The sequence below is a fragment of the Mastomys coucha genome, unplaced genomic scaffold (assembly GCF_008632895.1).
Source record: "Mastomys coucha isolate ucsf_1 unplaced genomic scaffold, UCSF_Mcou_1 pScaffold22, whole genome shotgun sequence".
Lineage (NCBI taxonomy): Eukaryota > Metazoa > Chordata > Mammalia > Rodentia > Muridae > Mastomys > Mastomys coucha.
This window is the reverse complement of record NW_022196905.1, coordinates 11,731,890-11,754,669: the sequence shown is the minus strand read 5'-3', so window position 1 is coordinate 11,754,669 and position 22,780 is coordinate 11,731,890.

The window sequence follows — 22,780 nt, the reverse complement described above, 5'->3', positions numbered from 1 at the left end:
GAAAGGGAGAGAGAGAAAAGAAGGGAGAGAGGGAGGAAGGGAGGGAGGGAAGAGAAGGAAAGGATAGAGGAAAGGAGGGAATGGGGTGGGAGGAAGGAAGAGAAGGGAGGAGACGATAAGGAATAAAATCTTTAAGGGGAACATGTTGGTGGTCCTCGGTTCCAGTTTTGATGTATGGGTAAAAGCTAGGTATCAACATAGTTGATATTCACTTTCTGTCCATATTTAATAGGCTCATCCACTCTGAGTATTTTCTAAGCATACTAAAGAAACAGTAATGGAGCTAATGTACAGTGATGGGCATGCTATTTGACACCCACTCTGTTTCACACATCAAAATCCCCTGGCTTTCATTCTCCCACCATGGTTAAAATGTGCTTACCTTGGGAGAAATTGAGAATGGGACCAGGGACTCAAAGATGGGTCAAGCACCAAGTTATATCTCAATTCACAACTGCATTATGATCAGGAGTAAGCAGGAAACTGTATTTGTAATGGTCACTTTTGTCAAGAATCCACTCTTCCCCCAAGCAATCTCCCTGCTTGGGTCAGTATAACTATCTCTTTCAAACTTCCTAATCTAAAAATGTTGACTTTTCCCAGGAAACTGCTGTCTCTGCTGCACCATCATCTGCTCCCATGTCTGAGCGTTACCCCCTCTGAGTCACCTCTTAGCCATTTCTCAGTATCCTCACATTATCTGTATAGTCAGGAATGAGTTAACTAAGGCAACCTCCTGTAGGGTACCCCCATGTTTAAACCAAACCTGAAGGCCCTGTTGTCCTCAAACATTTCTTCTGTTAGAACCTATAAAGGTCTCTCTCCCAATCTCAGGCCATTTCAGCCTCTTAGAGGTCTGACTACATGTCTCCTAGGAGTGCCTATTATCCATCAACAAGGTGCCCTTAGTAAAACTGAGCACACCTTTACTTGTGTAAGCATTGATCTCTCCGACCTCCTTTACGCTAAGCATGCTCCCTAAAGGAAGATTTTCCCCTTGAGAGATGAGCAATGGCCTCTGGGCAGCACTCTCAGAAGGAAGAAGGATGAATTGCCATTCTCCTTCTGTCCTGCATATCATCTGGAATAAAACGTGATACTTCTATGGGGACAACACATTTGACCTAGAAGTGGAAGCACCAGTGCGGAGTAGCAGAGGCTCTCTACCACTCTTGCATGCTTCCGTGCATGTCTCCGGATGATCAGAAAGGAACGCACATTTTATCTAATTCATTATAGAGTTAGGTTCTCTGGCAGCCCAGCAAGCTACCACACCAGCATTCCTTAGCATCTTATCTAAACCATTATAGAGTGGTGCCTGAAGAACATTGGTCCAACCCACATGCCTGCTACTCCCCAGCACATATACTCTCCTTAGTTGTGGGATACAACTCTCTGGAACTCATTTTTCTGAATCTATTTTTCCATATAGAAGATAATACAGAGTAGGAAAATCACCTGGTTTGTTTTGATTTGGCTCATATCCACTTTCAATTTTGTTGCACAGCTTAATACATAAAAATAATGTGGCAATGGCCTCATCCATCCAAACTATTTTATTAAATGTCTAAAATAAAAACCTTCTTATTGCTGTTTCCATCTGCTCCCCAGAGCTGACTCTGTGCCATAGCCCTCCATACTCAGGTCCCGCCAGGAGAAAGCTGGTCTCCCAGGAGTGCTGACGACTTCTGAGCACAAGTAGGACCACCAATTCTGCTCAAGTACCTGGCCCTAGAGGGACCCACTGGGAGCCCTCACTCAGGACACAGGAATTAAGGAAAAGAATGGGACAGGATCCTTCTGGTTTCCATCTGTACCCTGAGCTGACCCTGTGCCACAGCTCTCCATACCCAGGTCCCACCAAGAGTGAGCTGGTTTCCCAGGAGTGCTGATACATTTTGGAGCACAGGTAAGACCACCACTTCTGCTCAAATAACTGGCCCAAGAGAGACCTGCCCTGAACCATCAGTACTCCAGAAACAAGGAAAAGCCTGGGACAGGATTCTTCCAGTTTTTATCTGAGACCTGGAGTTGACCCTGTGCCAGAGCTCTCTAAACAAAAATTCCTCCCAGAGATAACTGGTCTCCCAGGAGTACTGATAAACAGGCCTATAAAGGGGAGAAGCCACAGTCAAAAACAGCAAGACCAGCTAACACCAGAGATAATGAGATGGTAAGAGGCAAGGGCAAGAACATAAGCAACAGAAAACAAAGTTACTTGGCATCATCAGAACCCAGTTCTCCCACCATAGCAAGGCCTGGACACCCCAACACACCAGAAAAGTAAGAATCTGATTTAAAATCATGTCACATGATGATGATAGAGGATTTTAAGAAGGACATAAATAACTCTTTAAAGAAATACAGGAGAATACAGGTAAACAGGTAGAAGCCCTTAAAAAGGAAACATAAAAATCCCTTAAAGAATTACAGGAAAACACAACCAAACAGGTGAAGGAATTGAACAAAACCATCCAGGATCTAAAGGTGGAAATAGAAACAATAAAGAAATCAAGGGAGACATCCCTGGACATAGAAAACCTGGGGAAAGAGATCAGGAGTCATAGACACAAGTATCACCAACAGAATACAAGAGATAGAAGAAAGAATCTCAGGGGCAGAAGACACCATAGAAAACATTGACACAACAGTCAAAGAAAACACAAAATGCAAAAAGTTCCCAATCCAAAACATCTAGGAAATCCAGGACACAATGAGAAGACCAAATCTGAGGATAACAGGTATAGAAGAGAGTGAAGTTTCCCAACTTAAAGGGCCAGTAAATACTTCAAAGAAATTATAGAAGAAATTTCCCTAACCTAAAGAAGAAGATGCTCATAAACAAACAAGAAGCCTACAGAACTCTGAATAGAATGGACTGGAAAAGAAATTCCTACCATTACATAATAGTCAAAACAAAGAAATGCACAAAACAAAGAAAGAATATTAAAAGCAGTAATGGAAAAAGGTCAAGTAAAATATAAAGGCAGACCTATCAGAATTACACCAGACTTTTCACCAGAGACGATGAAAGCTAGAAGATCCCGGGAAAATGACATACAGACCCTAAAAGAACAAAAATGCCAGCACAGGCTAGCAAAACTCTCAATTATCATAAATGGAGAAAACAAGATATTCCATGACAAAACCAAATTTATACACTATCTTTCCACAAATCCAGACATACAAAGGATAATAGATGGAAAACTACAACACAAGGAGGAAAACTACACCCAAGAAAAAACAAGAAAGTAATCTTGTTTCAACAAACCCAAAAGAAGATAGCTGCACAAACATAATTCCACCTCTATCAACAAAAATAACAGGAAGCAACAATCACTACTCTTTAGTACCTCTTAACATCAATGGACTCAATTCTCCAATAAAAAGACATAGACCAACAGACTGGATAGGTAAACGGGACCCAGCATTTGGCTACATACAGGAAACACACCACAGTGACAAAGACAGACACTACCTCAGAGTAAAAGGTTGGAAAACAATTTTCCAAGCAAATGATCCCAAGAAACAAGCTGGAGTAGCCATTCTAATATTGAATAAAATAGACTTTCAACCAAAAGTTATCAAAAAAGATAAGGAAGGGCACTTCATACTCATCAAAGGAAAAAATCTACCAAGATGAACTCTCAATTCTGAACATCTATGCTCCAAATGCAAGGGCACCCACATTCTTAAAGGAAACATTACTAAAGGAGCTCAACACACATATTGAACCTCACACAATGATAGTAAGAGACTTCAACACCCCACTCTGATCAATGGACAGATCATGAAAACAGAAACTAACAGAGACACAGTGAAACTAACAGAACTTATGAACAAAATGGATTTAACAGATATATATATATATAGAACATTTCATCCTAAAACAAAAGAATATACCTTCTTCGCAGCATATCATAGTACCTTCTCCAAAATTGACCATATATTTGGTCACAAAACAGTCCTCAACAGATACAAGAAGATTGAAATAATCCCACACATCCTATTAGATCACCATGGACTATGGCTAGACTTCAATAACAACAAAAACAACAGAAAACTCACATGCATTGAAGCTGAACAACACTCCAGTCAATGATAACTTGGTCAAGAAAGAAATAAAGAAAATAAAGACTTTTTAGAATTCAAGGAAAATGAAGGGACAACATACCCAAACTTATGGGATACAATGAGAGCAGTGTTAAGAGAAAAACTCATAGCTCTGAGTATCTCCAAAAAGAAACTGGAAAGAACATACACTAGTAGTTTAACAGCACACCTGAAAGCTCTAGAACAAAAAGAAGCAAATACACCCAAGAGGAGTAGATGGCAGGAAATAAACTCAGGGCTGAAGTCAACCAAGTAGAAACAAAAAGAGCTATACAAAGAATCAACAAAACTAGGAGCTGGTTCTTTGAGAAAATCAGAAAGATAGATAAACCCTTAGGCAAACTAACCAGACGGCACAGAGGCAGTATCTAAATTAACAAATTCAGAAATGGAAAGGGAAATATAACAACAGAAACTGAAGAAATTAAAAAATCATGAGATCGTACTACAAAAGCCTATACTCAACAAAACTGAAAAACCTGGATAAAATGGACAACTTTCTAGACAGATATCAGGTACCAAATTTAAATCAGGATCAGTTAAACCATCTAAACAGTCCCAGAACCCCTAAAGAAATGGAAGCAGTCATTAAAAGTCCCTCAACCAAAATAAGCCCAGGACTAGATGGGTTTAGTGCAGAATTCCATCAGACCTTCAAAGAAGACCTAATAGCAATAATCCTCAAACTAATCCACAACATAGAAACAGAAGGAACACTACCTATTCGTTCTATGAAGCCACAGTTATGCTGACACCAAAACCACACAAAGACCCAACAAAGAAAGAGAACTTCAGACTAATTTCCTTTATGAATATCAATGCAAAAATACTCAATAAAATTCTCACAAACCGAATTCAAGAACACTTAAAAACGATCATTCATCACAATCAAGTAGGCTTCATCACAGGGATGCAGGGATGGTTTAATATACAGAAATACATCAATGTAATCCACTATATAAACAAACTCAAAGAAAAAAAACCACATGATCATTTCATAAGATGCTTAAAAAGCATTTGATAAAATTAAATATCCCTTCATGTTAAAAGTCTTGGAAAGATCAGAAATTCAAGGCCCATATCTAAACATGTAAAAATAATATACAGCAAACCAGTAGCCAACCATCAAACTAAATGGAGAAAAACTTGAAACAATCCCCCTAAAATCAGGGACTAGACAAGGCTGCCCACTCTCTCCTGCCTATTCAATATAGTACTTGAAGTCCTAGCCAGAGCAATTAGACAACAAAAGGAGGTCAAAGGGATACAAATTAGAAAGGAAGAAGTCAAAATATCACTAATTGCAGATAATATGATAGTATACTTTTGTGACCTCAAAAATTCCAGCAGAGAATCCCTACAGCTGATAAACAACTTCAGCAAAGTGGCTGGATATAAAATTAACTCAAACAAATCAGTGACCTTCCTCTACTCAAATGATAAGTAGACTAAGAAAGAAATTAGGGAAACAACACCCTTCACAATAGTCACAAACAATATAAAGTATCTTGATGTGACTGTAACCAAACACGTGAAAGATCTGAACATACTAGTTTAGCTAGTTTTCTCATCAAACCCACAGAAGAGATTTAAAGTAAATATCTTCATCCTGTGCTTTTAATGAGTCTCACCTTAGACAAAGTACAACAAAAGCGTGCATTTTAATTATGCAGGACAATGAGTTTCGACTTGTTACCAAACAAATACAGTCAAAATCAAGATATACAGCATGTTCACCTACATCCTTGAGCTCCACATTCCAGGCACTTCACAGCCCCCCCAGGCTGAGAACCATGACCTCAGACAACCACTGAAAACTCCTCTCTAGAAAGCAGAGTTGCCTCTTCCGACAGTTTATAAACAGTGTGACTTTCCCTCAATGCTTGGCTGAGATTCGTCCATGCCAAGATATGTACCTATCGTTCCTCCCACTCTCTTGTTGGGCAGTTTCCTATGGCATGGTTACATCAGGATTTGTTTATGCATTCTTTAGTTAGTGCCCATTTGGTTGGTTATTAGTTTGAGCTTAGTGTGAATTAAAACATTATGAGATTTATTAGGGGTGAAGAGATGACTTAGTAGTTTAAAGCTCTTGTTGCTCTTGCAGAGGACTGGGTTTCAGCTCCCAGTACCCACATGATGACTCACAGCCAACTGTCACTCCAGTTTCAGAAGATCTTAAACCCTCTTTTAGCCTCCACGGGTTCTGTAAATATGTGGTCATATGCATACATGCAAGCAAAACACCTATACACATAAAATAAAATAAAACAATCTTTTTCAAATGTTCTGAAGGTCTAAATGTTCTGAAGATATGTGAATGTTTTTATTTTTTCCTTTGGCAAATATTTATAAGTAGAATTTGATATCATAACATAGGAATATTAACTGCCTTTTAAAAGAAAACACATTCCTTGCTCTGTAAACTCACCAGACCTTGATATTGTCACACTTTTGGGCAATATTTAGTTGTTTTGTGGGCTGTAGTGTTGCCTCACTGTGAGTCTATGGGTCCCTGGTGACTATGGCATTGACTTTCTTCTCAAGTCCTTAGGAATCCTTGTTATGTCATCATTGGGGAATGTCTGTCCAAAGAGTTAGTCTTTGCATATTATCTACTTCTGTTTATGTTTAGTGTGTGTGTGTGTGTGTGTGTGTGTGTGTGTGTGTGTGTGTGTGTCCTCATTTGTGTGTGGGTATGTGCGTCACTGGCCGGTGTCTTCCTCTGTCACGTACTTTCTAGAAAAGGTCTCTCACTGAACCTGGAGCTCACTGATTTAGCTAGGCTGGCCAGGCCAGCAGGCCTCAAGAATGCTTCTGTCATTACTCCCTGGCTTTGGGGTTATGTGTTTTCACTGCTACTCCTGGGTCTTTTACATGAGACTTGGGATTGAATTCATGACTTCATTGCAAGTACTTTACCAAATAAGCCATTTCCTCAGGCCCTGAGTTTTGCCTTATTGTTGTTGTTTTGGAAAGAGAAGTTAGGCATGGTGATGTACACTTATAAACCTAACATTGGAAGACAGAGTAAGGAGGATCAACACAAGTTCATCCAGCCTGCTCTTCCAAGGGATTTCAGACCAACCAGATTTACAAAGTGAGACCCTGTCTCAACAATGAAGAAAAAGAGGTCAAGCACACATCAGACATATGGCTATCAAAGCAATGGTTAGTGGGGGGTGGTTGAAGTGGATTAAACAGGAAGATGGAGTCAAAGGAAGCAAAATAGCAGGTGTGTAGGTCGAACGAGTTTAGGAAGTTGCTGTAAAACCTCAAGACCCAAGTCAATAAAACCATCTTGGGAGTTTATATTAAATACCCAGACTTTAGCTATTTTTGCTGCACACACACACACACACACACACACACACACACACACACATACACACATACAAATAAGGATATCAACCTACTTCATTAAACTAAGTATTTACTCTCTATATGGATCTTATAACTATGTTATAAGCCTCAAATATACACAATACATTGATATACTGGGCATTTAAAAACACAACAAAATGAAGATGTCTCTTGGGGAGATGACTTGCCTAGCATGTGTGAGGCTCTAGGTTCAGTCTCAAGAATCACAAAATAATAAATGCAAAACTTCCATGTGACAAGCCAGGCAGGATCTGGCCAGCAAAATAGATCCCATTATCACCATTAACTCACCAACAAACTGGGGAGAGTTAACACAACAGATTGATTCCCTTCATGAGACACACAATCAGTGCCACTGACAAAGTTTGGCACTGACAACAGCAGGAAGCCACTACTAGTCCAGATCTGCAAAGGATGGGAACATGACAAGAAATCTGAGCAACAATGAAACCCCCCACCCCACAGAAGCCAAAGGAAAAGGGCCTTGGATTCACTCCACAGCCAGACTATGATTGGTAGCTGTCACTCGATGGTCAAGTTGATATAGGAGCCAAAGAGCAAAGAAGTCTGGGGAAGATCATTTCTGCACTGCAGAACATAGGCAGGGAAGGCAGGGAATGGATCTGAGAGCAGCCAAGAGCTACACTCCATGTTTGACAGCATTCTGCACAAAAGAAAGACACTCAGAGACTACCACCATTTGCCCACTCATGCCAGAGGCTTTTTAATAAACCAGTTCTGTGTAATTTTTTTCTATAGATTGTGGTTTCTCCATATAAGAAAATGAGAGAGCACAGGAAAACAAGAGTACATGTGCCTCCCTGCTTCCTAACTAACCTTTCCCCTCCACACCATTCCCTATTCTCTTTTCTACATAAAGCCAAATTACGCCCAAAGTATTATTTACTTTGGAAGCAATAACTTTGGAAGTAACTTTGGGGCAAGCATTCATTTTTCAAGTCCTAATCTCTGAACAGGGCTGTCCCAGGGACCCCTTACCCAAACAGCTGGAGTATCTTATTGCACTTGTGTATCTCAGCATTCCCAAGACCCTCCCAGCACAGGCACCCCGGAGCAGCTCTTGCTCATGGGTGGTCTCCCTCTCATATATGCGAGGGTCAAGTGTCCCACATCTCTACAAGCTAAAAAATGAGCCCAGTGTCTGGCATACAGTCAGTGCTCCATAAGTTCTTGAAAGGGAAAAATGCAGAATACAGCTGGCAATACACTGCTTCCAAGTAGCCAGAACATTCAGAATTAAAACTGCTAGTAAATTCTTAAGTCTCTGAAGATTACAAGCTGCACCAGCTCATGGGTTAAAGTCCTTTGAAGGAAGGCATTCTAGCACCTTAGCTTTGGTGCCCTGGGGTTATAATCACCCAAGTGCACAATGGCTGGAATCTTTCCTTTCCACTTCTTGTTATATGGGTGAGAAAGCTAAGCACAAGTTATCAGTCACCTAGATTGAGAATCCATTCAGGCGCTGTTATAAAAATAATTGGACAACAGAGCCTGGTTTTAGCACGTTCTGTATTGGTGATACACAAGATGCATCCATAGGCCACAACAATTTCAAAAGCACAGTTCTAGGGAATGGGACCATGCCATCATAAAAATTTCACTGGCAGTAAGACTCAATTATCATTTCACTCCTCTGACACCTTTTGCAAAGCAATGCTTAATGGCATTACAAGAAAGAGTTTTTAACTTTCAAGCAGTAATGCACATCACTGTAAGCGCCAGAAAGTCCAGCCAGTGGGCTGAGCATCAACGGAAGCAGAGGTTCAGGAATGCTATTCAAAACTCATACGAGTGACTGTCATCTAAGGGAAAGTTATAGGTTGTCTTCAAAGGAATGCCATTAGGAAACACATGAATCTAGTTTCCTGAAAGACACCTTTTCATTCCTCTCTACAGGATGTCAGTGGATGTCTCTGATCAGCACGGTGTGGAGCTTATCACAAAATCTCCAGTGGCATTCTTTTTCCACCATAAATTGCAACACGCTCAGCATTAGCTGACTCAGCACACCTCAGCATCAAGCTGTGAGGCAATGAGAGGCCCTGACTTGTTGTCTCAGGGTTGGGACTCCTAAGATGCCAACAGCTACTTGAAAATACCACTCACCTCTCATGGAGGGACATGAGGTTAAATCTGCTGTTAATATACCTTCAGCTACTTTTAAAAGAACTGGGTAGATGGCATGGTCACGAAAAGATAAAGAAAGTCAGGAAGAGTAATAGATTAGAGAAAGCCAAAGTGATCACATGACTGCTCTGTCTGAGGGTATACCCCCTTAGAAAATTCATGTTAGAACTAAATGTCCTATGGGATAGCAATAGGAAGTAGGACACTGGAAAGGCATTATTATATCATGAGGGCTCTATGGCTTACCAGTGGGACCAAGGTCCTTACAAAAGATGCTTCAGGGAGTTCCAAAGCCCTTTCTTTCATAAGAGGACACAGCAAGAAGCCACCAGCTCTGACAATGAGAGAAAACCCTCATCAGGCACAGAATCTGTACCAGCAAATCAAATGTACTAGGATAATGATGAAGGCCATGCACTGACTTTGACTGGATCCTGCATCACGACACTGGGTATTAACCAGAAAAAGTAAACCATGGAGCCTAGAATTAGTGGTAATAGATCATTATTAATTTCTTAACTTTGAAAATTTGCCAAGCTTCTATAGGACACTAATGCTAGAAGAAGGTAGATAAAGGCTATGCAGCGATCACTTCACTTTCCAGCTTCACTATAAATACACAATTCTCCAAAAAGTTAATTTAAAAATTAATAGACAAAGAGCATCTTAGACAATGAAAATCAATGCTTTTTAGTTTCCAAAGAGGAGGACATAGCCCATCATGCAACATAGACCATAGAATGGGCAAAATAAACATTTATATACAAAATGTTTTTCAAATCAAAAGGAGAATCTGAGGGTTGGGAGATAGCTAAGTGGCTGAAATGCTTGAGCATAACATACTTGTGAAGACCAGACTTTGGACCCTAGAAACCCACATAAACATTGAGTATGGCAGCCCAACTCTAAGTATAGACCTAGAAGGTGGAAACAGGGTTCTAGAGCCATCTGTCGAGCAGGACAGAACAGGAGCTCTGCAATTATTGAGAAGGTCTGCCTCAGTGAGTCAGAGAAGAGCAACTAAGATGATTCCAGACATCAACCTTCAACCTGAGCACATGCTCACACATGAACACACACACACACACATATACCATTTACTTTTGAATCATGGCTTCAGCTGGCTCCAAGAAATTAGACAGTCCTGAATGTCTGGACTTATTTGCCAATAAATGCAAATAACAGTCATCAGAACTTCATTCCAAAATGAGACCGAACATTCCTTAACTCGTTTATCTCTGGGCATATTCATTCTTTTCAATTTACATAACTTACACTACAAGTTTGTGTTTACCTTTCTTTTCTGGAATTCCAGGGAGTAAATTGCATAGCCCTAGTATCTACAGAATGCAGAACACAGAATACAGAATGCAGAATGCAGAACACAGAATGCAGAATGCAGAACACAGAATGCAGAATGCAGAACACAGAATGCAGAATACAGAATGCAGAATACAGAATGAAGACTATATAATGCAGAATACCAAACACAGAATGCAGAATACAGGAGTAGGCATTGTACTTTTGTATTTGAAGGGAAAGACTCAACATTTACTCACAGGGGTTTTCTGTTTCTAGCAAGAAGGCGGTATCACTTATTTGAGAAGGATATAATAAAGAGACTTTTTCCCAAAGTGTGACTGAGATCCAAAGACACCAGGAAGAAAAAGTGCCATACACCAGGCAGTGACAAAGAGCTGTTCTTACCCCTACACCTAAGAGACAATGGCAGGGAGATGTTACTAGAAACAAGATGGTTATATGTACTTGAGGACTACACACAGAGCATCCACCAGAACAACCAACAGAGTAAATGCCCTGAGCTCTCTTTACTCCCCCACTTTGTTTCTCTGCTGAGGACTCCTGTGTAATTAATGTTTACCATCCACTTGACTGCACTTAGAATCACCTAGAAAATATACTTCAGGCTGTCTTTGTGAAGGGTTTTGTAGTTAGGTTGATTGAGGTGGAAAGATCCATTCTGAAGGAAGCAGAGAGATTACTGAGAGAGTGAAGCCTTCAGTGTATACTGTTGACATAGCCTCCTTGGGGACCCAAAACCTTGGCCCAGTAGGAAGTTGGTAAAGCTTTTCTGAAGAGTCTGAGTGTTTATGGAGGATTGATCATTTCATTTAAGACTAGCAACTTGAGCTTCCTCTCCCAATGTGTGCAGCCTGAGATCGCTGACCTCCAGAGATGGACCATGGAGACTATGACTCCCCCATGCTGGACCTAATAAGCATGCTGAAGTGCCCAGCTTGAGTTTCAGGTTACAGAAGGTTAGTAAATTTCCATCTGGTCCCATATTTACTGTACATGTGTCTGTATGTTGGTCCTTTCTTGATTCCCTTGCCTGTAGTCAAGGTTCCATGACCCAAGTTTCAAAAGTCAGAGCACCATTCTAAATGTGGGCATCACCATGCCATGGGGCAAGCCCCTGGACTGAATACAGAGAGGAAGCAAGCTGCGCACAAGCATTCATCCCTCTCTGCTCTCTGACTGCTGATGCAATGTGGCCAGTCATTTAAAGCTCCTACTACCATCATCTCCACCACCATGACTGTAAGCCAAAAAGACATCTTCTCCCTTGATACTTTGTCACAACCGCAAGAAAGGTATCTGATATACTCCAAGTCCAACTAGAAGCACCCCAGGCATTCACTGCTGCATCCACACAGGCAGCCTTCTCACAGGTCAGATCAAGGTAGAGAAAGAGATGGAGACTGGAGTTTGTAAGGCAATGGATGACAGGCCACCTACTCACACCACTGTCTGCTTCATCTCAAAAGCCCATTAATAAGCAACTAGGTAAGACTAAAGCTTATGTCTCTGCTGCTTATAGAGTATATTTTTAGGAATCCACATTCCCTGGTAATTTTGCATTATTTAAGCTCTCCAATAAGAGTCAAGTTACACTCTGGCAGCATGCTGACACCTGTGAGAGGGGGAACATTGTCTGCCTAGCACTGCAGACTAGCAACAAGGTAGAGGCTGCTGTAGGCTTTAAGCAACAGGGTACCCTTAGGAGGGACTGTACTCAAGGTTCAGAAGCAGCTTCACCTGGTTCAAATTGTATCTTTCTTCTTGAAGACTCTCCTTTATATTCCTTTCATCTATGAAACCGTTAAACATACATGAACACGCATGCACACATGTGCACACACCATATCAGTAAAGACCTCTCAGTAGAGAGAAAAGAGGAAGAAAGGGGCAGAAAACAATGAAAGTATTATCCAAGCACAAGATTCACAGTTGCCAATAACTGCAACTGTGCATCTCTTAGAGATTCACAGGGATCTAAACTGTCTTTTCCTAACCTTTGGGTCTTCAGATATATGTGAAAAAAAAACCTGTAGAATTTTTCTCCTAGTTAATTGATTGGCTAGTAAAGATGACAAAAAGTCAATTGCTGGGCAAAAAGGAGGAGGCGGGCCTTCCAAGTCCAAGAGAGCAAGAAAGGATGAAGGAGGAAGATACGGCCCGTTTTTAGGTGTAGACCGAGAGCTATTAGACCTGGTGACGACCTCCACTACGGGAAGATTTCCAACATAGAATAGTTGATGAGTCTAGGATGATAGATTCCATGCCCAGAGGTTGTGTCATCTGTTGATTTTAAACTAAAATTGTCTGGTGTTTTCTGTTCTCCGAGACCCAGGTGGGTGGAGGGAAAGAACATAGCTGGGGCAGAATTCAGCCAGGCTTTGGAATGGGAAGATTGGGCAAGGACCGAGAACCAGGGCAGAGGTAACCACAGCGGAGCACACGCTGGCAAGAGCCTACCCACAGCTGGTCATGAGGTTTGAGCTGGCAAGAGAGCAATCTCAGAACTCTGGAGAGGCACAGCTGGCATTTGTGGGAGAGGCGTTGGCTATGCACCAGGCTACAAACAGACAGAGACTTCCGATGTCAGCGCATAGCCGGCTTTAGCACGGTTTGTTTTTTAAAACTTCACTCTACAGAAACGCTCAGATTTTTAGAAATATTTAGGAGGGACAGGAGTGATTTCCTTGGACTGAATTTGTCATCTAGAGCTAAAGGCAAAATGGCCACAGAAGAAAAGACTTGGAAAGTAAGAGAGAGAAGCCGGAAAGTGAGGCATAGCCAGAAGTCACAGAGGTCTCACAAGGTCTCACCTCTGGGGAAAGTGAGGCATGGGAAGAGGGGTCTGATGTTGCTCATGAGACAACACTAGGGTTTCCAAACATATACAGAAGGCCCATGCAGTAAATATGCCCCTTGTCAGTAACTTAGATACAAGGAAGTCATATTTCCTTGGTGTCAGGTTTAACTGACTATGAGACTTGATTGATGTAGACTGGCTATACTTCTCCTCACAGCTCTCCTCTCATAGTCCCCAAAACACAGATGGCTCTGTCTCTAATGCTAGGATTATAATGTGTGTGTGCATGGGTGTGTGTGTGTGTGCATGTGTGTGTGTGTGTATACTTCTTTCCACTTCACAACAGAAACTATACTCATCAGCACCTTGTTTAGAGTTTTACTTCTGTGAACAGATACCAGGACCAAGGTATCTGTTCTAAGAACAACTCTTCTAAGAACAACATTTAATTGGGGCTGGCTTACAGGTTCAGAGGTTCAGTCCATTATCATCAAGGTAGGAGCATGGCAGCATCCGGGCAGGCATGGTGCAGGAAGAGCTAAGAGCTCTACATCTTCATCTGAAGGCTGCTAGGAAAAGACTGGCTTCCAGGCAGCTAGAACAAAGGTCTTCAAGCCCATGCCCACAGTGACACACTTCCTCCAATAAGGCCACACCTACTCTAACAAGGCCACACCTCCAAACAGTGCCACTCCCTGGACCAAGCATATTCAAACCACAACAGTCATTCTTCTTTGAACCAGCCAGTCAATGAATGCTTATTGAGCACTTGCTATATTATCATTTCTTGCTGAAACGTTATAGACATTATAAAGAACTAGAAAGTAACATCCTTACTTTCTTGGTCTTTGTGTTCTACAAATATACTATATACACGAACAAAATAAACACACCAAGCTCTGAGAGGAGCAACACTCGGAAGAAACTCAGTAGGGTGGACTCTGAAGGAAGCCTAGCCATGATCAGGAGAAGAGAGTGGAGGGTTCGAGAGAGCCTGTCTGAACAAGCGCTACGTGGGCTGAGCTCTTAGATGATAACAAAGAATCAACCAAACAACAATGGTGGAACTGTGGGTGTTCAAAACTCTTTCCTAGAGAAATAAGTCCACAGTCCCTGAGAAGAAACAGGCTTGGCTGATCTCATGTATGCCAGGGTCAGAAGGGGTTTGACATTGGCCACAGACTACACCCTGTTCTTCCTAAGAATTTGGGGAGTCCAGATTTTTCAAATCTTACCCACAAAAGCTAGTGACCACAGTCTATGACCACTTCCCATTATAACACAAATTTTAACTGACTCATACAGCTGACAAAGTCCATTGGATAGGAAAATACTAGAATCCTGAAAAGGAAAATATCCCACCATCATCCAGAACTGTAACGAAGATGGGGAAGCTCACTTTAGAGTGAATTATTATGAAGTATTTTTTTCTTTGCAAAGTATAAGAAGCAATTATACAAATTAGTTGACACTCTCCATTACAACCCCCCTCAAAAAACAAACAAACAAACAAACAAAACTTTAGTCAAAGTGGAGTCCCCGCAAAGTAAGCATGGTGCTTTTGAGCAGGAAGATGAAAGCATAGTAAACCAGTCACAGCTCTTGGCTGGAGGCATCGTGTCCAGCAAAAGTGGCAAAAGAGATGTCACAGTGAAAACAAGAACTGAGTTAAGGTAGAATTGGCCACAAGCAGTGATAGAAGATCTATAAATATGTCCACAAATCCTTTGACAACTACAGCTTTGATGCGTAGAGTTTAATCCCTGTCCCTTTCTGGGTGTAAATGTGGAGAAACAGAATGTGGTAGAAGGTACAGGGCTCTTGGAAAGAGAATGTAAAGGCGTTCCTTCTGTACTCTCTCCAGCTCACTCACTCTGGGGTCCCAGCTATGTCACGATGACACTCAAATAATAACATTGACAGACACATGTGATGAGTGAGCTGCCATGTAAGAGAGCCATTTTTGAAGCTGACCCTCCAGCCTTTTGCTACTTTGTGGGTTCTTTTTTCTTCCACCCTTCTCCGCCCCTTTTCTTTCACCCTTTTAACCTCCAAACACTAGATAGGAGAGAAAAAAGGATAGAGGGGAAAGGAAAGAGATCAGTGAATAAAGTCAGAAAGGGAGGCAACATTATCATTAGACTACTTCCTGATGATTAGGGGTGCTGAGTTCCTTGGGGCAAGTTTGAGCTTCATTATCAGGATATCTAATTTCATTGTATTGTTTTTATTTTCTTCTCTGTGGATGACTACTTCACAAACTGTGACCAACAATAACCAACAACACACCTCTCAAGGCCCAACCATTTATATTCCCTCTGAAAAGTCCTCAGAATTCCAAATGTTACACAACTGCAGAAACTATCTGCAGCTGGCAAACTCACACTCTTGCTAGAGCATGAGGCAAATCATAGTCAGTTGCTGTGGACAGTCTGAAGCAACCCCATATCCCACACCTGGGATTAAAACAAAAACATGTTCTTATAATATTTCTTTTTTATATGTCTTTTATTTATATAATATGTTTTTTAAAGACACCAAAATTCTCACTACACCTTCCACCTCATGTGGAATGAGTCCATTCTCACATGACTATGCTACAGGATAATATTGTAATCCCATGAGACAGACTCAGCTGACCACCTCATTTCCAAATTCCTAAATCACAGAAATACTATTTTCCAAAGTAATAATATTGTTGTTAAACATTAAGCCCTTAGGCGGTTAGTTATGTAGTAGCACAAGGAGTAAGATCTAGCAGCATCTCCCTGGTAGTCTTCTAAAGAGAGGCACCAAGCCTTAGACTCTGTCCTATCAGCTTATGGTATCCAGAGTCTACCTCTAGGCAGGCATAACCCAGGGTCCATCTATTGTACATAAATGGAATGGGAAGGCACTTGGAGCTATCTATTGTGTCTTGCATGGAGAAATGCCATTTGTTTCTACTTGGAAATATTAATAATGAGATTGTTCTTATGTTCTGTATTTTTTTTACACAATGCCAAATCAATGACAACTAATAGATTTTAGACATCTATGAACCAAAACACCCTGACATTGGTTCTTCCTCAAGACCAGAGATGTAAGTATAAGAAATCTAGACCAGAGTGAAAAACATCAATCACTGTGGCAGGTTTCAGTGTTGTTACTTCGAGCTCATTAGTATGGTAGTTAGAAGTGTCTGCCATCTTGAATCACCTGTCTTACTGATCCCTTGACAATACCCTCCCCATGGTGATACATCTCTGGAAGCTAAAAAGGTAAGAGGGTGCAAACAGGTTACATTATTTTGGAACCAAGGGATGTTATTCTCGAGCTGAAACTTCTTTACCCTCATCACATCTGCTTCCCAAAATATCAAAAATATCGAAAATCAGGAACTGTCAAAGGCAAATCAACTCAGATGGTGCCTATTCCGAGACTAGCATGTCAATAGTGTTTATATCCCTTCCTACACCACGTAGACTAATTACCTCTGATTATATATTTAAGGAAACTTTCATGCACTGTAAACACTACAAAAATATATCCCTTCAGGTTCCTATTTCCTCCATCTGGCAGAGGCTGGGCGTCTCCAGTCAGCTGAAGTCCTTGAGTAGGACATCTGACACTTAGGAATAGGGACTAAAGAACAACACTCACTCATGACCAGCGGCCTATTTCTCTTTTATTGCCCACTCCATCCTCCTCTATAAAAGCAAGGCCTAGGAGGTGTTTTCATAGCAAACTGAAAATACAGATGCCACCTCTCTACCAAACATGGCCACCATACAAACCAACTGACTCTCGGCCACTGGTTCAAGGGATCTTCTAAAAGTAAAAGTTTGAAAAACTATATAGCTAAAAAATTAAACAAGTAAACAGTGTTTAACCCCAGCATGGACCTTTGAAGACTGAATAGTTTGTTTTTTGCTCTGATAACTTTCCAGAGACCTGGGGAATTCTCACAGTTCTGGCCCTCATCTATTTTTCCCTATTTTTCTGTCACCATTGTCTTAGAGTCAAGTGGTTTAAATTCCCAGTGGCAAACTCAAATTCTTTCAGTTTGGGCCTTTATTCCCTGACTACAGGAGTCTTCAAAATCACCCAGCAAACGAATGGTAGCATTCTCAGGGGGCATCTCACATGGGAGAGTTTCTGATCAATGCTAGAGCCTTTAGGAAGAGTCTGAGGCTTTTTGGGATGCCAACAAAAAGCAAACCAGCTTTGGAGACATGTTACAATTGTATGCAGATAGACATACCTCTCAAACAGAACAGTTACAGAAAATGGTTGTCATTTTTCTAATAATTAAATGGTGCCTGTGATAGCCCAGAAGTGAATTCAGCATTTCAAGAGCGTAATAAAAAGCAGACAATTGACAAGATGTTTGAAACTTGCACTCAGACAGAATAAATTAACTAATCATATACTTATATGTTCTTATATTTATTCATTTATTCTGAATCTTTTACATACTGTGCTAGGTATTGAGTGAGCATGGTTCAGCAAATAATAATAATTATTATTATTGAATTCACGAAATTTAAAGTCCAAAGATAAGAGAGAGAATATGTTTGTTTGTGTGTGTTGGAATGTGTATTGCTGTGTGTGTGTATGTTGGTATGTGTGTTGATGTATGTGTATACTGATATATGTACATTGGGGTGTGTGTGTGTGTTGGTGTGTATGTGAGTTGATATGTATGTGTTGTGTTAGTGTGTGTCCATTGGTGTGTGTATATGTTGATGTGTGTGCATGTGTGTGTGTGTGTGTGTGTGTGTGTGTGTGTGTAAAGTCACAGAAAAGATAGAAGTTAGTAGGTAGAAATATTTGTACTAAAATAGTATAGTTAGCCCAGTCAGTGAGGAAAAGAAAGCTTCCTGGAGAGAAGGATGATTGAATTGAATTCTATAGAGAATGTACTGGTTATCTAAAGAGAAGACTGAGTAAGAAGCATGGAAAAAAAGAGAAGAAAAAGAGGAGAATGATATGTTCTAGAAACTGAAAGAAGACCATTATAGTTGCATTGCAAAACTCAAGAAGAGCTTCCTATCAGTATCAAAGAGATCTGCCAAGGTCAATGTGGGCAGGGCCTTCTAGACTTTGATAGGAAAGAAGGGAAGCTTCTCACCTTTAGTGAAACTGGAGAGGTTTTTACAAGGTGTGGCATAATTCGATTTTTACTCAAAGGAGATCTTATTGAGTGGGCAGAAGGAAGGCCAGGGGTACTTTAAAAGGGCAAGGGCAAGGCAGAATCTTTATAGTTGTCCATGTGTGAAAGGGATACTTGTCCTCAGTGATTCTCTCTGTGTGTGTGTGTGTGTGTGTGTGTGTGTGTGTGTGTGTGTACATGTATGTGTGCATATACATCTTATGGTGGCTAGTTTTTTTTAAAGATTCATTTAATTATATTGTGTGTGTATGGGTGTCTATGTGTGTATGTGTGTTTATGTGTACAATAGGCATGCAGAAGCTCACAGAACCAGAAGAAGAAATAGGGCTACCTGAAACTGTAATTACAAGCAGTTGTGAACATCCCTGTAGGTGAAAAAACACCAAAGCTAGATCCTGTACAAGAGCACTCAATACTCTTAAGCACTAAGCTCTCTCTCACACTCAGCTCTGACAGTTTGTTGTTTTGTTTTTGTTTTTGTTTTTTGTTTTTTGTTTGATTTTTTTTTTTCGAGACAGGGTTTCTCTGTATAGCCCTGTCTGTCCTGGAACTCACCCTGTAGACCAGGCTGGCCTTGAACTCATAAAACTGCCTGCCTCTGCCTCCCAGGTGCTGGGATTAAAGGCGTGCACTACCACTGCCCGGCTCCAGACCTGACAGTTTTAGCTGTCAGCTTAACACAATCTGAAATAACCTGCGAAGGGAAGTCTCAATGAGGAACTGTCTAGACTGGGTTGATCTGTGGGCATGTCTATGAGCAATTATCTTGGTTAGTAGGAAGACACCCCCATTGTTGGTGCCATCTTTTCCTGAGCAGGGGACTCTAGATTTTATAGGAGTGTAGAAATGGAGTTGAGCACTAATGTGCGTGCATTTGTAATTTATTGTTCTCTGGTCTTGGTTATGATGCAATGTGACCAAGCCTGCATGTATGTGTGTATGTGTGTGTGTGTGTGTGTGTGTGTGTGTGTGTGTATCTCTATGTGTGTGGATCTGTCTATCTGTCTGTCTGAGAGTCTGTGTCTATGTTTTCATCTGTGTGTGTGTGTGTGTGTGTCTGTCTGTCTGTCTGTCTGTCTGTCTGTCTGTCTGTCTCAGTGTGTTTGTGTTGGGCTGGAAGTCTGAACTCCCTTTCCAAGGTTCTATTTCCTACTTGCTTCTTGTATGATTTTTGCCAACAGGAGGCACTGACAGGAGACTAAGGACTAAGAGAAAGAGAAAACAATCCTACCATAATCTAGAGATTACCATCAGGTGACTGCTCCCATGGCTGTGAGGCCAGGACGGTCATGAACCACAGGAGCCTTAACACTGCATTTAGATTTGCTCATCTGTTCACTTCAGGTCACTAGGTGCTATTTAGCATAACTCCTTCAAGTATAATACATATATATATATAATATATATTATTATATGCATATATTATATGTGCATATTTATATATACAAATGAACATGAGTACCTTGTTTTCTCAGATATCCCTCAATACACCCCAGAAACTTTTAAGTTCCCTATGATTTCTGAATTTCTTTCCTGTAATTCTTTAAGAGATTTTTGTGTTTCCTCTTTAAGGGCTTCTAGCTGTTTACCTATGTTCTCTTATATTTCTTCAAGAGAGTTATTTATGTTCTTCTTAAAGTTCTCTATCATCATCATGAGAAGTGATTTTAGATCTGAATCTTGCTTTCCCGATGTGATGGTGTGTCCAGGACTCGCTATAGTGGGAGAATTGGGTTCTGATGATGCCAAGTAACCTTGGTTTCTGCTGCTTATGTTCTTATGCTTGCCTCCTGCCATCTGGTTATCTCTACTGCTACATGCCCTGGCTATATCTGACTGGAGCTCATCCTGAGATCCTGGCTGTGTCAGAGCTCCTGGGAGTCAAGCTGTTTCTGGGACTCTGAGATCTTGGTGTGACCAAGCTCCTGGGATCCTGGGATCCTGGGTACATGGGTGTGGAGGTTCCTCTGGGTGTTGTGGAACTAGCTGTGGAGTTTGCACCCAAGGTCTGCTCAGGGCACCGGCCCAGACTGGAAGGCGATTTCTGAATTTCTTATTTCTTTGGCTGCATGCCTACTCATTTTGTGTTGCCCAAATGAAATTGCACAGTTATCCTGTGGCATGAAGATCTGGTCCTGAAGAACTAGAGTGGAATTCTACGTTTTAACCTCTCCGTCCCCAGCTTGCCTCTCCTGTCCACAGAAGCCTAGAGAGGCCTCCTCTGTATTTAATATGAATCTTCTCAGCTGCATCCTAGTTCTAGTTCATAATGCTCACAGTGTGGTTCAGATGATGCCATGAGCTCTCAGGGGTCTCCACGCATCCTAAAGGAGTTTAAGAATAAGAAGGAAGGGCATATGCTGTTGTCTAAAAACAACTCTCAGAACTAGTCAGATTACATGAGAATATAGTTCATTAGGATTCAAAGTAGGAGCGAATCATTTAATACGAGATAAATAGGAAATGTACAGGCATAAGAGCATGTTTTTTCTTAGGGCACCAAAAATGAGGATAGCTAGAGTTTCAACAGTGAGTCCTAATGGAATAGTTAGAGAATAGAAAGGAAATCTGTTGTCACAGTAGAGAGGGCCTATGATGTTCAGTGTTGTTAACTGGCAAGCCTTGAGGTTGTGAGGGGTTGTCTAGGCTAAAGTTAACTTCTAAAAATACCTATGAGGAATTGTCTTAACTACACTAATAGTTATGGGAGGACGTCTTTTAAATGTACTGGGACCATTTCCCGGTAGGGGACCCTGAAGGGTATAAAATGAAAAGGGAATGCTAAGCCTTGGCTCACAAGCACTCATTCACTCATTGCTTTCAGCTCTGACTGTGAATGGAATGTAAGGATTCAAATTCTGCTGCCTCAACTTTCTCCCAGTGCTGGGCTGTAAATTGAAACTGTGAGCCAACTAAACCCTTACTCCCTTAAGTTTCTTTGTTTAGGATATTTTATCACAGCAACAGGAAAGAAACTAAAACAAAGCTCTTTAATGTTAGATTAATGGCCCAGAGTTTACCCTTCTGCTTAAATTACTGTGACCATATTATAAATTATCTCAAAATGTGCTACCATAAAACAATCACTGATTATGTCCATGGATTCTGTGGGCAAGATTTCAGACAGACCCCAGCAAAAACAGCTTGTCTCTGCTATGCAGTGTATGGGACACTCTTGGAAGATCTGGAAGCTCATTGAATGATATGAAGTCTCATTCGGTCACATTCTAGAGGCCAGTGACCCTATTAGCTGGTAGATTCTTCAAAGGGGCAAGCTTAACAGAGTTCCTACATTTCAGAAAAAGTAAATGAGAGGGTAACAATTGAAGAAGAAGAGAAAACAGGGACAGGAAGAAACAGAGAGATAGAGGGAGACAGGATATCTTCCTTTAATGACCTAACACTGAAGTAACCTGTGCTGCTTCTGTTATACTTTTGTTTATTTGTGTTTGTTTACATCACTCAATTGGCACTATTGTTTTTCTTAATTATTTTTTGAGATTATAATATAATTACATCGTTTTCCCCTTCCCTTTTCTTCCTTCCAACCCTGCAGATACCTGTCCTTTTCAAATGGCCATCTTTAAAATTAATTGTTATTACACCTGTATAACATTATATATGTATGTATGTATATATGTATGTATGTATTGTATATTCTTAAATACCTAAGTATCTCCTCAGTCTGTATATAACTTGTATGTGTGTTTTCAGGGCTGACCATTAGATACTGGATAACCAGTTGGTTAACTCTTCCCTGGAAAGACAGACTATTTCTCCTGTTTTCAATATTCCTTAGTTACCCACAGTTCTTTGTACAGGAATGAGGCCTCCTGAGCTTTGGAAAATCTTCACTCTTA